Below are 16,602 nucleotides of genomic sequence, written 5' to 3' on the forward strand. Positions count from 1 at the left end.
GGTTCCATTTGCTGGCACTTTCTTACAAGCTTTCCTGATAAAACTTTTGCTTATTTGTCAAGTGGGTTGCTACGGTGATGGGATGATGGGAAGGAGTTATGCAATGGACAGTCCTAATCTATTTAAACTTTTCTAACGTATATTCCTTAGAGGTGAAACTGTGACAGCACATACCTAGCTGCCAAAATTTTGGTGAGCATCCTGAGACTACACTTGCCTCTATCTCTCCTTCCTTTCCTTGTGACCCAGGAAGGCCACGACTCAGGCCCACTAGAAGGGTTCAGTGAGGGGTGATGGGTGTTGGCAGCAGTAAGTTTCCTTATGAAAGTCTCTAGCTTTTTATTGTGAGAATCACTTCACAATGTATATAAATATCAAATCATTGTGTTGTACAACTAAAACTAATACATGTCAATTATATCTCAAGTTTAAAAAAGCAATCCAGGGAGATACCTGGTAGTCCAGTGATTAGGACTCTGTGATTTTACTACCACAGCCCAATTTCAGTCCTTGGTTGGGAACTAAAATCTCTCAAGTGACGTGGCAAAAAAAAAAAAAAGGAATCTAGAACCTTTTACTCTAAGGTTGTAGAAAGAGCTTGAGGTTTGGAGTCACAAAAATTAGGAGTTGAAAGCTTGCCTCTACCTCTTAATAGCTCTGTGTCCTTGCATTTGTTAGCTTACCTCTGGAACCTTATAAAACAGGTCAATAGTGTCTATTTTCGGAGAAGGCAATGGCACCCGACTCCAGTACTCTTGCCTGGAAAATCTCATGGACAGAGGAGCCTGGTAGGCTGCAGTCCATGGGGTCGCTGAGGGTCAGACACGACTGAGCGACTTCACTTTCACTTTTCACCTTCATGCATTGGAGAAGGAAATGGCAACCCACTCCAGTGTTCTTGCCTGGAGAATCCCAGGGACGGGGGAGCCTGGTGGCTGCCGTCTATGGGGTCACACAGAGTCGGACACAACTGAAGTGACTTAGCAGCAGTGTCTATTTTCACTACTTTAGAGTTGTTAAGAGAATCAAATGAATCAACAAATGTGGAAACATAAACTGTCACATGTTATAATAATATTACAGCACTATCTAAATGACAGCTTTAGAGTGAAGTTTATTGCAGTCTTTTCAGAGAAGGGAATTTTCTGCCTCCCAGAATGAGCTGAATGAACTGAGTTAGAAGATGACACTCCCTAAACAATCCCCCAATTTATGAGCACCCTAAATGAGAATGCTGGAAAAGTACTACATTCAGTATAATTTCTTTTAAACCTGTTATTTACCTCTTGTCAAAAATTTCTCAGTAGGAAACATTAAATTCGAAATTAAACTATAGAAATTAAAGTTCACCTGAGAGAATTCTCTGGAAGTCCAATGATTAAGACTCCACTGCAGGGGACAAGGTTCATCTCTGCTTGGGGAACTAGGATCCCATATGCTGCATGATATGGCCAAAAATTTTAATAATAATAAATAAATAAAAATTAGAAGTTCACTTAATGTTTAAAATTAGTCACAGTGTGGTCATTTCTTTGTTAAAAAAATAAAACAGATTGAAATGAGTACAAGTCCCTTCATATCTTACCTCAACAGAAAGAATCAAGCTGTGAAATTTAGTGACAGTTTGAAATAGGATTTGTAGGAGTAATAGTAGTATCTGTAAGCCCTTAGACTTCCCTCTATGAAAGGGAAATATAGGTAAGGTTACTAACTATTTTTTTCAAGCTGATTTTTTAAAGGTTTGACAGGCTATGCCTCAGTCTTTTTGCAGTACATGTTTCAAGTTGTTAACAGGCAAAGCTCAAGAGTTTTGTACTTGGGCTTTCAATTTTTAATAATATTAATAATTTTTAAAATGACATTAATAATTTTTGATAACATGTCAATAGCTTTGAGATTTTTTTCAAATAAGGATATTAGGGGCTTCCCTAGTGGTTCAGGTGGTAAAGACTCTGCCTGCTATGTAGGAGACCCAGGTTTGATCCCTGGGTCAGGAAAATCTCCTGGAGAAGGGAACGGCAACATATGCCAATAGTCTTGCCTAGAAAATCCCATGGTCAGAGGAACCTGGCTGGCTACGGTCCATGGGGTCACAAAGAGTCAGACATGACTGAGAGACTTTCACTTAGGACAGAGAGACTTATTTTTATTAATATTATTAGTGGCTTGTCTTTGAATATTTATTCAACCATGTGAGATATTTGCCTGAGCACTTTAACAAGAGTAGAGCAAGCCAAATTTCAGCATACGTGATACTTGTAGTTGCCTCAGATCATTTTTTTAAACATATGCTTCCATTTTCTATCTGTTCTATTTTTGAAGATACCACATTCTTTGTACAGAGCATGAAGAAAATATAATGTGTGGCATATTTCCCTCACTGTAAAATATTTTTTACTTCATTGACACCTAATATATAGACTTGTAAGATTGTTAGTGCCTATATTAAGCTTTAATCTTTTAAAAAAATTTTTTTCATTGAAAAGAAACAGTATTTTTCATCATATGCTATATTTTACAAGGCTTGCAACATTTTGCTTATTTATTAAAAATGTTCTGGGGAAATCAAACTATTTTACTGAGGTGCTTTGGGGGAGAGTTGAAGGACTTGGAGGGGAATGAGATCTGAAAGTGAAGACAATGAGATCCAAAAACAGAAACAACATTTTTAAAAGAATTTTCTTCTCAGAGTGAATAGCCTTTTTTCTTCTTAATTATGCAATACATAGAACTATACAAAAGAAGCCATTAGTATAAAAATACAGGGCAATATAAAAGCCTTTTGTTTTCTCTTGCTTTAGGGAAATTCAATATAGTGTTTCAGCAAGGTTGGCAGGGGTGCCAATAGAGAGGGCGCCTTGCCCCAGTTCCATGTGTTTGAAACTGCATTTGCTTTCTAGGCCATCTACTATTGTGGCAGGTAAGCCCTTGAATTAAAATATTTTACTAGATAAAGAGAATCCTTGCTTATGGAAATGTTTCATGACATGTATGGGAAATTAAAAAATAAGATGGAAGCAATTCTTCCCACACAGCGACATCAGGCTACTTGCTGCAAATTCTTCATGTCTCAGAATGCGGTAGTCCTCAGTGGTGGGCTGTGGGATCATGGCAGGCCTCTGTTGGCAATGATATCATGAAAGGAAAATACAAAGTGGGTATGGTTATTTTGCTGCAGTCTAGTCATGAATGGCATGCAGATTGCCTCTTCAAATCTGGTTCTTTGTCAAATGACTCATCAACTTTGGCTATTATGCTAATACATGTCTATACCAGCACAAAAGAGCTAGGTATTCATCATGATTAAGAACAGAATAGTTTAATTTATAAAATAGCAAATGGCATCTATTTTTTTGTGTAGAATACAGTTTGAGTTGTTGCATCTTAATTTGTAGCATCATTCAGTTTACTCTGTAAATAACTGCAGGTTCAGAAGCTAGCATTGTATAGGTGGTCAACTAATAACTCAAGGTAAAGCAGGAGATTTTTCCTCTCTGAAAGAGCTGTCTAGGGTGCCTGTTGCCCTAGCATCAGAAGAGTCTGTTGGTCCACTGGGTGTACTAATATACGTCATTAATATTGTTTAGGAGGAAGAACACTTTATTTTCTCCTTCTAGATTCTTCTAACTAGTCTAAGAATTAATTAAATTGACATGAGACAGATTAACAAAAGAAAATAAAATTTAATTTTGTACATATGGGAATCCAACATACATAAGAGTCAGAGACTTCCACACATGAGAGTTTTTAGACAGAAAGGTAAAATGAAGTATATATGCCATCCTGAGCCAAGGAATGGAATAGGGGCTTGGGGCTTCCAAGGCCAGGAAGATCATGCACGGGATGATAAGACAAGATGGGAACTTCCCTGGTGGCCCAGTGGTTAAGACTCTGCCCTTCCAATGCAGGGAGGCACAGCTTTGATCCCTAGTTGGGAAACTAAGATCCCACATGCCACTTGGCCAAAAAAAAGAGCATGTATTTGGTAATTAGATGTTTACCTTGCCATGTAGCTGGGGCCACTTAGATAAAATGCATTTCTGATAACATTTTTTCTGGAAAAACCCCCAATTAAATTAAGAGCAGTAGTTTCTCTCGAGTTCACAGAGTCTTCTTTGCCTTTAGCTCAAAATAATCCACATGCCAAGGTGGCACATCTTGGGGAGGCCTGTTCCAAATGCCTACAGTATCTTATAAAAGAACTAATAAAACATTACAAGAATGGATACCTTCCTTTTAAATATGTGAAGAGATCGAACATGCATGAATATGTAAGATTTCCCAGCAATCATCCTGAAAGTTACCACTTTTTTTTTTTTTGGCTGCTTGGCTTGTAGAATTTTAGTTTTCCTGACCAGGGATAGAATCCCGGACCACTGCAATGGAAGCCTGAGGTCCTAATCATCGCACTGCCAGGGAAGTCCCCCCAAAGCTACTGTTCTCCCATGTAGAATAACTTTTAAAAACACATTGACATAGATCTTAAGAATTACTCATATTTTTGATAGGAGTGCTGAATAATTACAAACAGTATGATGCATTTGAAAAGAAAATATAAAGAAGCTGGAGGAATAGACCTGTATTTTGGAGGTAATGACCCTCTTAACAGATACACACCAGCATTTGTCCTGCACAAAGGAATAGAGGGTGGAGTCTAGCACATGTGGATGGTTTCACCTTTCCAGCAGCATCCCTCAACTAGTTTTGTATATGGTGAAGATGCTGTTTTAGAACTGAGTTAAAACTGTAAACTGCCGAAAGGTTTAATGCATGTACACAATAAACTTGTGGATCCACCATACATATGAAAGAAAGAATTTGAAGGGGATTGGAGCAAACTTCTGCTTGAATAAGCAGAATACTTTTTATAAGAAGTAGATGAAGTTCAGAGAGGCAGTGTGATGAAACACGGCGGATTTCTAAAATTGTCATTTTTAAAAATCCAATATCCATATGTTAAACAAATGCTTATTTAGAATGTATCTATTTTACACTAGTATTTATGAGTTAGCTTTCATGACTGATCAGGCATTTATTATACATTGTTGTTACTATTGTTTAGCCACTAAGTTATGTCTGACTCTTGGTGACTCCATGGACTGTAGCCTGTCAGGCTCCTCTGTCCATGGGATTTCCCAGGTAAGAATACTGGAGTGGGTTGCCATTTCCTTCTCCAGGGGATCTTCCTGACCCAGGGATCGAGCCTGAGTCTCCTGCGTTGGCAGGTGGATTTTTTACCACTGAGACACCAGGGAAGCCCTTATCATAAATAAATATCTTAATTACAAATAAATGCTATTACACATATGTTAGAGACTATGAAAAATCACAGAAGTGAAATATCTGAAGTATAATAAAATTTAAAAGTCACTTTAAAGGTACAAATTCTGTACCTCAAATACTATTTAAGATATAACTCCAGTGACATAATTTATTAGGTGCATAATTTTTAATTATATGAAGACACTCCAAGCCTTTCAGGTATTAACTATTACTGCAGACTTTTGGAATGAATCTTTACATTTTCTGTGCATTATATGCAAACTTTTTCTACACAGTTGCTTTAGTCATCTTTCTACAATGGCATTTGGACATTGAATATATTATTGGTAAGGGAAATCTGAAGATAGTACCTGAAAGTATAGTTTATGTCTTTTTGAAAAGTATAGTGTGTATTTGGCTTCATCTTCTTCTTTAGCAATTTTTTTTTTAGTTCTACCAGTTTATTGCCACCAACCCATCTCCTTCCACCCTCATGCACGCAAGCTCAGTCATGTGCATGGACTGCAACCCACAGACACCTCTGTCCATGGACTTTTCCAGGCAAGAATACTGGAGTGGGTTGCTATTTCCTTCTCCAATAGCATTTTTAAAAGAAATGTGTCCCTAATATAAATAGCTTGGTTTTTATGAGCTTTATACTAACATCACACTAAGCAAATTCTTCTGAAGAAATTTATGATTATTGTTAAACTTCATAATGATTAACTTTATTCCTTTTCTATGTTGAAAAATGTCTAAAAGGATAATATGATGAAGTATACATAAAAGGAATATTGTAAATTATTTTAGACTGCTATAGAAATTTGCATTTTAAATTACAAATATAAGTATATTGCTTTCCACCTAACTCAAATAAAATTCATAATAAATACAGAGGCAGGTGGAAGATCTTAGGTGCTATAGAATGATTTATTTGAGTACCCAAAGCCATCAGCAGTCAGATTCTCTATCCCCTTTCTGGAAATGCTCTGCTCTGCCAGGAGAGGGCACCATTGCCTATCAGGCAAAGAGAGCCAAAGGCTTATCATTCAGTACTTTTGCTTCTAGCTCTTGGTTTCTTTCTCTCTGAAGTAATAACCCAGCCAGTGTGGGTATGATTGAGGGTAGGTTGCTACAGCACCTGTGTGGAACTTTAAGCTTTTCTAAAAATGCCCCTGATCTTTTCAACACCCAGAAGATCCTAAGTTCAGCCTTATCCCTGCTGAGAAAACAGAATATAATTATAATTGAATTACTGTTTTTAGGGGCTGCTGACAAAATGGATAAAGAGTGAGAGTTGAGGACATATCTTTGAAGTAGATCACACAACAAAAGTCAGACAAGGCCTGGGGGTCAAGAGACCTGGTTCTCTTTTCAAGCTAGACCAATTCCTGAGTAACTTTGTACAAGTGAGGGAACCAAGTTCTATATACTAGAAGCTTTGCCTTGGCTTTTAATATTCATGCTCAATATGAGGACTCATATTTTTTTTTACTTTGCTGTTATAATTATGAAAATTTGTATTTATATCATTTAAATATTCATTAAATATTTGATCTGGAAGAATACATTCATACTTTTTATATTCATAGTATATTTAAAGACTTAACTACAGCTACCATTCACAATGTAATATTAATATAATACAGAATTACCTAACTGATTTTTAATCTGGCAGAAGACAGATAGCAATGGCTGAATATTACAGAAATTTGCAAACTTGTGCATATTCGATTCAATATTTCTTTGAGACTCTCCTAAAAATAGGCATGCAATGCCTCAAGATAAAAATGCTCATATTTCCAGAGGCAGAATTTTATATGAAGGGGAAAAAAACCACATTGTTGAATTGTTCAAGATATTACACAAAATGTATATGAAAGGGCTGGTACATAATAAAGGATTTCCTTCCTATTTATTCATAACATTATTTTATGAGTGGTGGCTGCAATTGAAGTAACTCTCTCTAGCTCGTAAGTCTAACCTGAAAACAAAGAGACCATCTCCTGTCCTAGTTCATTACACTGTCATGTCTAAAAGAAAGACCAATCCTGCTCCAGCGAGCAACCAAGAGTTATATAGATCTTAACTCTGGGTCTCATTGCACAACACAGAGCAAAACTTTATAAACATTTTCCTTGGTAAACACCCACCTATTCTTTCCTTTTCCCCAGTGTCAGTTGCTTTAACTTCTTGAATCATTGTCCTTAAAACACTCACCATTCCAGCCTTCCTTCTCAATTCTCCTCTTCCCTATTTTTTCTTTCTTTGGGTAGTTCCCTGTGCTTGCTTCTATAGCAATAATTCAGTTTTTTCTTCAGCATTGCATCTTTTCCATTCCCTCTCTCAGCAAAAGATGTCCCTTGGGAACTGAAGAAAAGGGAAAGACTGTATTTCTATCTATACCACCTAAGAAGTGATGGGGGATTCCTTGGTAGTCCAGTGGTTAGGACTCTGTGCTTCCACTACAGGGAATATGAAGACTCATATTTCTTTTACTTTGCTGTTATAATTATGGGGCATGGGTTCGATCCATGGTTGGGGACCTAAGATCCAACAAGCTGCTTGGTGCAGCAAAAAAAAAAAAAAAAAAAAAGTGATGGAAATAGCGTACTGCCAAAAAGAGAAGGGAAAGAACAGAAGAAAAAGAAACTACTTCTATAAAGAGATACTTTGCAAAATGATGTTTGCTTTAGTTAGATTTGACATCAGCCAAATTTGGTACCACCTAGCTAAACTGCTTTATCAAAATCACAAATAGAGTCAGGAACTCCTTGACATGAAAGAGATCAATAAGTCCAATCCAACATTTTACAGATCAGAAACTGAGACTCAGTATTGGGTTGTCCAAAATTCCCTCACTGGTCATAAAGGTGGGATCAGAATTTAGATCCATTGATCCCTCCCTCTTTTGTCCATTTCAACATATTTTCTTCAGCTAAGGGTTTAGGTGAAGAATTGCCAACATTCACTGGATTATAGAGAAAGCAAAGGAATTTCAGAAAAACATCTATCTATATTTCATCAACTATGCTAAAGCCTTTGGCTGTGTGGATCATGACAAACTGTGGAAAGCTCTTAGACAGATGGGAATACCAGACCATCTTACCTGTCTCCTGAGAAACCTGTATGCACGTCAAGAAGCAACAGTTAGAACCCTATATGGAACAACTGACTGGTTGAAGAGAAAGGAGTACAACAGGGCTGTTTGCTGTCACTCTGTTTGTTTAACCTACATCCTGAGCACATCATGGGAAATGCCGGGCTGGATGAGTTACAAGCTGAAATCAGTATAGGCAGGAGAAACATCAACAACCTCAGATATGTGAATGAGTGAATGATACTATTCTAATGGCAGAAAGCGAAGAGGAACTAAAAAGCCTCTTGATAAGGGTGAAGGAGGGGAGCGAAAGAGCCAGATTAAGACTAAATATTAAAAAATCTAAGATTATGGCATCCAACCTCATTATTGCATGGCAAATAGAAGGGGAAAAGGTGGAAGTAGTGACAGATTTCCTCTTCTTGGACTCCAAAATCACTGTGGACAGTGACTGCAGCCATGAAATCAGAAGACGATTGGAAAGTGACTACAAACCTAGACAGTATGTTGAAAAGAAGAGACATCAATCACTCTGTTGACAAAGGTCTGTATATCAAGACGATGATCTTCCCCCTGGTCACATACGGTTGTGAGAGCTGGACTGTAAAAAAGGCAGAATGCCAAAATATTGATGCCTTTGAACTGTGGTGCTGGAGAAGGCTCCTGAAAGTCCCTTGGACAGCAAGGAGATCAAACCAGTCAATCTTAAGGGATATCAACCCTGAATATTCACTGGAATGACTGATGCTGAAGCTGAAGCTCCAGTATTTTGGGTATCTGATGCAAACCGATGACTAATTGGAAAAGTCCCTGATGCTGGGAAAGATTGAGGGCAGAAGGAGAAGAGGGCATCAGAGGATGAAGTGGCCAGATGGCATCACTGATGCAATGAACATGAACTTGGGCAAACTCTGGGAGGTGGTGAGGGACAGGGAGGCCTGGTGAGCTGCAGTCCATCAGGTCGCAAAGAGTCGGACACGACTGAGTGACTGAAGAACAACAACAACAAAGTGTTTAGCTACAGCATTTGTATCATAGTGAGATCTTCCATAACACGAGAAAAGCCAAATTCTTAAAACAAATAAAATCATCTTTCTTAGGATTTTCTCCCCTTGTTGCAAGTATAGAAAAACTTTTCTATCTATACAGAGAATAAACATTCAATATTAAATAAAGTATTTATTAATTGCAAACATTTTTCATCCAAGTGAAAAACTATAAATGCTTTGGAAATATAGTGCATATATTTTTATAAAAGATGATTTTGCAAATACTGGGGAAGCCAAAGGTAGCTAACATTACATGAGTTTACTTAAAATAAAATTTTAATTTAATCGTCTCCTTTTCTTTGATATACAATAAACTTTTTTTCTCCTTTACCATTGATGGTTTTGTTTTCAGATCAAGTACCAGCTTTCATGAGAAGTAGTGAATTCTGAGAACATGTTTTCCAGCGCTAGGAATATGAAGATGAGTATGTCATTCTCTTGAGCACAACAACCTAGCCATATTTACTCCTGACTATTGAAACCTCCAACCAACCAGAATGACTTGTTCCTCTCTAACAACTTATAAATAATTCCACAAAAATGTTTCAAGTTTTTCTTCCCAGAAAGTGAAAAAAAAGTCTACTCCAACAATACCTCTACTGTATGAAACATTTCATTCTTATCAAACTATTGCTACACAGAATTTACCCTGACTTTACTGGCAGCCTACTTATCATACTCATGAAATAAATATTTGTTGGAATATCCTTATCATAACTGCAAAAGGCAGAATAACCACTTTTCTTCTCCAAAAAAAGAAAAAGATATAAAACTTTATCTACTCCAAGATGAGTATTATTAGCTGCAAGCTGAAAAACTGAGTCTGGGATGGCATCATGACTTTTGTGCAAGGAACAAGAAAAAAAATTATGCATATAGAAGTGGCTCAGCTATGATTGTCTCTGGGAACAAACCTGACTGTGTATGAGTCTTTGTAACTTTTGTTGTTGTTTAGTGATTGAGTTGTGTCTGACTCTTTTGCGACACCATAGACGGTAGCGCCTAAACTCCTCTGTCCATGGGATTTCCCAGGTAAGAATACTGGAGTGAGTTGCCATTTCCTTCTCCAGGGGATCTTCCCAACCCAGGGATCAAATTTACATCTCCTTCATTATTAGTAGGCAGATTCTTTACCACTGAGCCACCAGGGAAGCCCTTTTTGTAAATTTAGCTTGGTTTAAATTAAGGAAATGTATTGTGGTCAACTACCCATATTTAAGTGTAAAGGTGAAATGCTAACATTTTGCACTTATCATATCGGCAAAGATTGTACAAGCTAACTCCCTGTGTTAGTCGCAACACTGAAAAACTGGCTCTCTAATACACCATTGGTGGGAATGTAAATTGGCATAACCTTGCTGGAAGGCAATTCAGCAGTAGATAGCAAAGCTTTAAAACTAGAAACTAGTCGTGCTATGATTCAACAACTGTGCTTTAAAGACTCTGCTTTTGAATACAGTCACAGTTAAGGTTTATCACCACATTACATTAAAAAAAAAAAAGCTAAAGAGCATTTAAATACCCAGCAATAGAGTTATCAGCATAAAATGACTATGCAAAACTGCTAAAAACAGTGTTAAATAAGATTTAATGGTATACAAAAATGTTTATGATGTATTTTAAGAAAAAAGAACATAATATTACATGTAGAATCCATATATATATGTTTTAAAATCTGTAAAGAATATATATAATATGGAATTCCCTGGCAATCCAGTAGTTAGGGCTGTGTACTCTCATTGCCAAGGGCCTGGTTTCAATCCCTGATTGAGGAACTAAGATCTCACAAACTGTGTGGTGTGACCAAAAATAAATAAATAAATTACATTTTAAAAAAGCACTTCCTGATTATTCCCCTGGAATAATAATCTAATAGTTGGCATTTATTTTCTTCTTTGTATTTGTCTACACTTTCTAAATTTTCTATAATAATAAAGATGTAGTACTTTTGTAATTCAGAAAAAAATTGTCTCTTTTCTTTAAAGTCTGGTCTTTCTCAGTTGGTTGTCCCAATGTGGTGACATGTATTTAGGAGAAAGTTTGCAACAGTGTGCAATTCTGTTCAGATCATAACTTCCTGTTGCACATTCATGCGAGCCATTTGTCACCCCTGGCTCTGGAGCTCAACACAGAATTTCCTTTCCTTTAGCAACATGTGATCAATCCGAGGAGCAGGAGTGCCTCAGTGGACTGGCCCTGAGCCACGTAGCCTTCCAAAACCCTGTTGGAGGAGTAGAAATGGAAATTCCCCCCCTAACAAGCAGATGGTGAAACATCCTCTTGGCTCTTGTAAATCCAGCCATCTTGGTTCAGACACAGCTGGAAAAAAGGCAAGCAAGTTCTCCAAGGCCAGGCAAAATTAGTTCTCTCTCAAAGGAGTTTTGTTTCATGCCAGCTGGCATTTCCTGCTATGCCCTCAGCTTTTTTCAAGGATGGACAATGGGCAAAAAAGTAGAGGTCATAAACTTGAGACCTGAGCATCTCAGCTGCTCAGGAGATAGGCATTGAATACACTGTCAGGAAGCAAATGATTCATATTGCAACAAAGTAGAAAGAGCTCTGGATTGCTTAGGCATTCTGGATTGCTTAGGCGCCCTGGGTGCTAGTCACCGCTTCCTTATTCCACTCTTCAAATTTCAGTTCCTTTTATAAAGTAGTAGGGTGGGAGGTAGATAGATTAAATGAGCTAGAAAGTTGCTTCTAGCCTAAAAACCTTTATAATGATTTATAATGTGGTTATACAATATATTTCATTCAATAAAAATTTACTCAATGCCTATTATACCAGGCAAGCGGGAGCCAAAGTAAAAAAAAAAACCAACAAATTGCCTACCCTTGGGGTTCACAGTCCAGAGCATTGACAAATTTCCCAGTTCTGATATGTACAGTTATTCACTATACCATTTATTTTAGAGAATATTTTTCAGAAAGATTGAATTTTCTCTGTTGCTAATATAGTTCCAACCTGTCAATCCTAAAGGAAATCAGTCCAGAATAGTCATTAGAAGGACTGATACTGAAGCTCAAACTCCCATACTTTGACCACCTGAGTTTGAACCAACTCGTTGGAAAAGACCCTGATGCTGGGAAAGATTGAAGGTATGAGGAAGGGGAAGACAGAGGATGAGATGGTTGGATGGCATCACCGAGTCAATGGACACGAGTTTGAGTAGGCTCCAGTAGTTGGTAATGGACAGGGAAGCCTGGTGTGCTGCAGTCCATGGGGTCGCAAAGAGTGGGACATGACTGAGCGACTGAACTATACCGAATATAGTTTCACTGTCGATAAGCAATGTGTTTACTATATACTAGCAGTCAATATAGACGTGGGTTAAAAGCATGAGCTAGAATCAGAATTCCAGTTTAATCTAAGCTTTACCTTTTGCTAACTGGATGACCTTGGAAAATAACTTAAATACTCTCTTCAGCTTCCTCAAGAAGAAAACTACTACTTTCCCCAAATTTTTAGAATTTTAGATTAAAGGCGACCTTCAGTCAGTTCAGTTCAGTTCAGTCGCTCAGTCGTGTCCGACTCCTTGTGACCCCATGAATCACAACACACCAGGCCTCCCTGTCCATCACCGTTTCCCAGAGTTCCCTCAAACTCACGTCCATCCAGTCGGTGATGCCATCCAGCCATCTCATCCTCTGTCGTCCCCTTTTCCTCTTGCCCCCAATCCCTCCCAGCATCAGAGTCTTTTCCAATGAATCAACTCTTCGCATGTGGTGGCCAAAGTACTGGAGTTTCAGCTACAGCTGAAATTCCAAAGAAATCCCAGGGCTGATCTCTTTAGAATGGACCGGTTGGATCTCCTTGCAGTCCAAGGGACTCTCAAGAGTCTTCTCCAACACCACAGTTCAAAACCATCAATTCTTCAGCGCTCAGCTTTCTTCACAGTCCAACTCTCACATCCATACATGACCACTGGAAAAACCATAGCCTTGACTAGAAGGATCTTTGTTGGCAAAGTAATGTCTCTGCTTTTCAATATGCTATCTAGATTGGTCATAACTTTTCTTCCAAGGAGTAAGCATCTTTTAATTTCATGGCTGCAGTCACCATCTGCAGTGATTTTGGAGAAGTAATCAATTTCATTTCAATTCTCTCATTTTACAGTAACTCAAAGAAGTTGAGTAGGGCTCTCGGACCTGTTACTCTCTTTATACATCTCACAAATTATTTAAGAAACGTAAGTTTCCTAAATTATGCAGAAATTATTTCTATAATTTCTATTATTTTGAATCTTCCATTTGCCACTTACTGAAATTCAACTGCTGTTTCAGAAAGTCTTTCCAAAAAGAATTTGGCATTTTGGCTTAATAGCTCACTTGATCCTTGCCCCAGCTTCTCCAGGTAAACTTAGAATCTCCCTCTGTATGTGTTTTGATGCAGCCTGTTTTCTCTCTTGGTTTTTCTAGCCACTCTTTACTAGTTAGAGAAAAACAATTTCAGGTTTAGATAAGCCAAGTTTGTTTAATTGACTCCAATCAGACAAAAAGACCTTCTCTGGAAACCAAGTCTCTGGATATTCAACAGTGTCTGCAGGACAATAAGATAAAAGAAAAGGGAGCTGATAGAAAATAGAGAAAACAAGACAACATTTATCCCATGCTTTCCATGCAGCCAGGGATTCACTTAATCCTCACAACAACCTTATGAATTAGGTATTACTATCCCCAGTGCAGGTGAAAAATCTGAAGGCCAGAAAGCAACTTGCGTGAAGTCACTCAGACAGGAAATAATGGAGTCTGAATTTGAACCGAGGCCAGTCTGTTTCCAAACTCTTTCCAGTAAAGCAGCCACATTTTCTCCTATCCCTGATCTTTATGACATGCAATTGATAGAGTATTTCTTAATGCAAACAATAAAAATAAATAAATAAAGGATCTCTGCAAGATGGTATAGTCACATATTTGGGAGAAAGAGATCCACTAAAAGTATGTTTAAGGTCTAGAAGCTGTTACTAAGGCATTGTACTTCAATCACTAAGACTTATCCGAAGTCTGAATGACTCTTTGGTCTTTCCTAATAAGATGTGCTCGTATTATGTATATGATTCTAATAGTATAAGGAGAGACTTAATGGGTAAAGACATAGAATTGTATATATTTTATTTCTATAACGTTTTTTCTCTAAATTCAATCTCCAATTGATTGAATCATTTTCCACGGCCTTTTGAAGGCAAAGGTTTTGTGTTTTCCTTCACCTCCCTCTCTGGCTTTTTTTCAAAGCATTTTCCCAGTCCACTTACAGTTCAGAACAGATGTAGATGCTGGCCTGCTCCCAGAACCTTGCTGCTGTATCATGACTCCACCATTCCCTGTGGACGTAGTCGTGCCAAAGTAGAAAATGACTTCAACCCATAGCAGTATCTGTGTTGCAGGCAATCCAGTATAAGCCCAAAGGAATTGATTCTGTTTGCAGTTGTTTTTTTTTTTTTATTTTTCATTTCAGTTTATGCTGAGAATATGTAGTACATTGCATTTTGATGATTTATAGAGTACTTTCCCCATCCCCTACCCCATCCCAACATTGTCATTTGTTAATTCTTCAGACTGAAGAGAAGCAAAAAAGACAAAAAAGTGTTCAGAAAATCTGAGACAAGCAGATAAACAGGAACTTGACAAGAAAATAAGAAAATAACTGCAAATTATTTAAAATGTGAATAGAGTATATGCACCAAAAGACTAATACGATATAACTTTGAGTTACTTGATGTATACTAATGTTAGCAGTAACATTTTCCCAACACTGACAAGTATAGGGAACTGTATAATGTTGACAAAGACAAGATGACTGTCAGTAATTCAGCCTTTTATTACAGCAAAACTACTCTAGAAAACCCTGACTCAAAAATTATAGTGTGCAACAAACAGCAGGAACACAAAGGGACCAAAAAATATTGCTACCACCTTCAATTCCAGAAACATTTGGAGAATATCCAATTGAAAAGCCCTGTGCTGGTTACAACTGATCATCTTTATTATAGATCAAGCAGAATCATCAAGTGGCTTCCAAACGGGAAAAATTTGAACCTCAAAGAACCTGTCTCTTCAGAGGTGCCTTCATTTGCCTCAATATATTTAGGTTCTTTAAATTCTGACATTCCCCGCAATGAGCTTATTTACCTCATTCACTTATCCATTCACCAAATATTTGCTGAGCTCCTACTAGGTTTGTTACAACAGGCAGGTAGATAGATATGAGGAGAGAAAGGGGCGCAGGGGCCAGGTGGCAGGAAATTATACATCTTGTGGACAGCAGGGGTCCCTGGACAGAAAGAGGAAAGCAGGAACCAAGTGGCAGACAGAGAAAGGTGGGAAAGGTGGGAATATCCTGTGCCCAAATGTAATCCATTGTTCATTATGCTCTCATTGCAATAAAATTAGTCTTACAGATAACAAGTACCCATCAGGCACCAATGCCATGAGACTTCTGATCTAAGCTGAATAAGGACAAAGATCCCTCCTCTCCTCAAGAAATGGCAGCTGAGATGAAAAATCAGAGAATATGATCCCAAAACTCCTCCTTCCCCAGTAATTATTCCACCCCTTCATCTGTATGTTCCTTATAGCCAGCTTGTCAAGGAGGCCTGGGGCTGCAGCTCCGCACCTGCCTGCCCACTCTCCCTCAGAAGCATAACCTTATTAAATAAACCTTCACTTTACCCCACTCCAGTACTCTTGCCTGGAAAATCCCATGGGCAGAGGAGCCTGGTAGGCTGCAGTCCATGGGGTCGCTAAGAGTCGGACACGACTGAGCGACTTCACTTCACTTCACTTACTTTCTTAATCTCTCTGCTTCATCTCCAGTTTCTTTCCTGACAAAGAAAGAATCTTAAATTCACAGGCAGCAGGGTCAGGCACTGTCTGAGGCACCAGAATCAAGTGTTGAATAAGAAAGACACGGCGTTCATTCCAGAATCATACCTCTTACGTTCCCAACAGACAAAGTTTAAGCATGTGATCTATTTTGTCAGTGTAGAAACTACTCAATCTTCACAAGGATATTTCAAAACGAATGTGTTTTTACTGCCAGTGTCCATGTTTTTCTTCTTCAAGGGATCCCTGCATTTTTTAGCCACAAAACATATTGTCTTAAACAGTAGTAAAAACAAGCAATGAAAATATGGAACTTTTAGAATAAGAGTCATTTATAGCTGTAAACTGTGCTAAGCTTACCCTACTCTA

The sequence above is a fragment of the Bos indicus x Bos taurus genome, chromosome 8 (genome assembly GCF_003369695.1).
Source record: "Bos indicus x Bos taurus breed Angus x Brahman F1 hybrid chromosome 8, Bos_hybrid_MaternalHap_v2.0, whole genome shotgun sequence".
Taxonomy (NCBI): domain Eukaryota; kingdom Metazoa; phylum Chordata; class Mammalia; order Artiodactyla; family Bovidae; genus Bos; species Bos indicus x Bos taurus.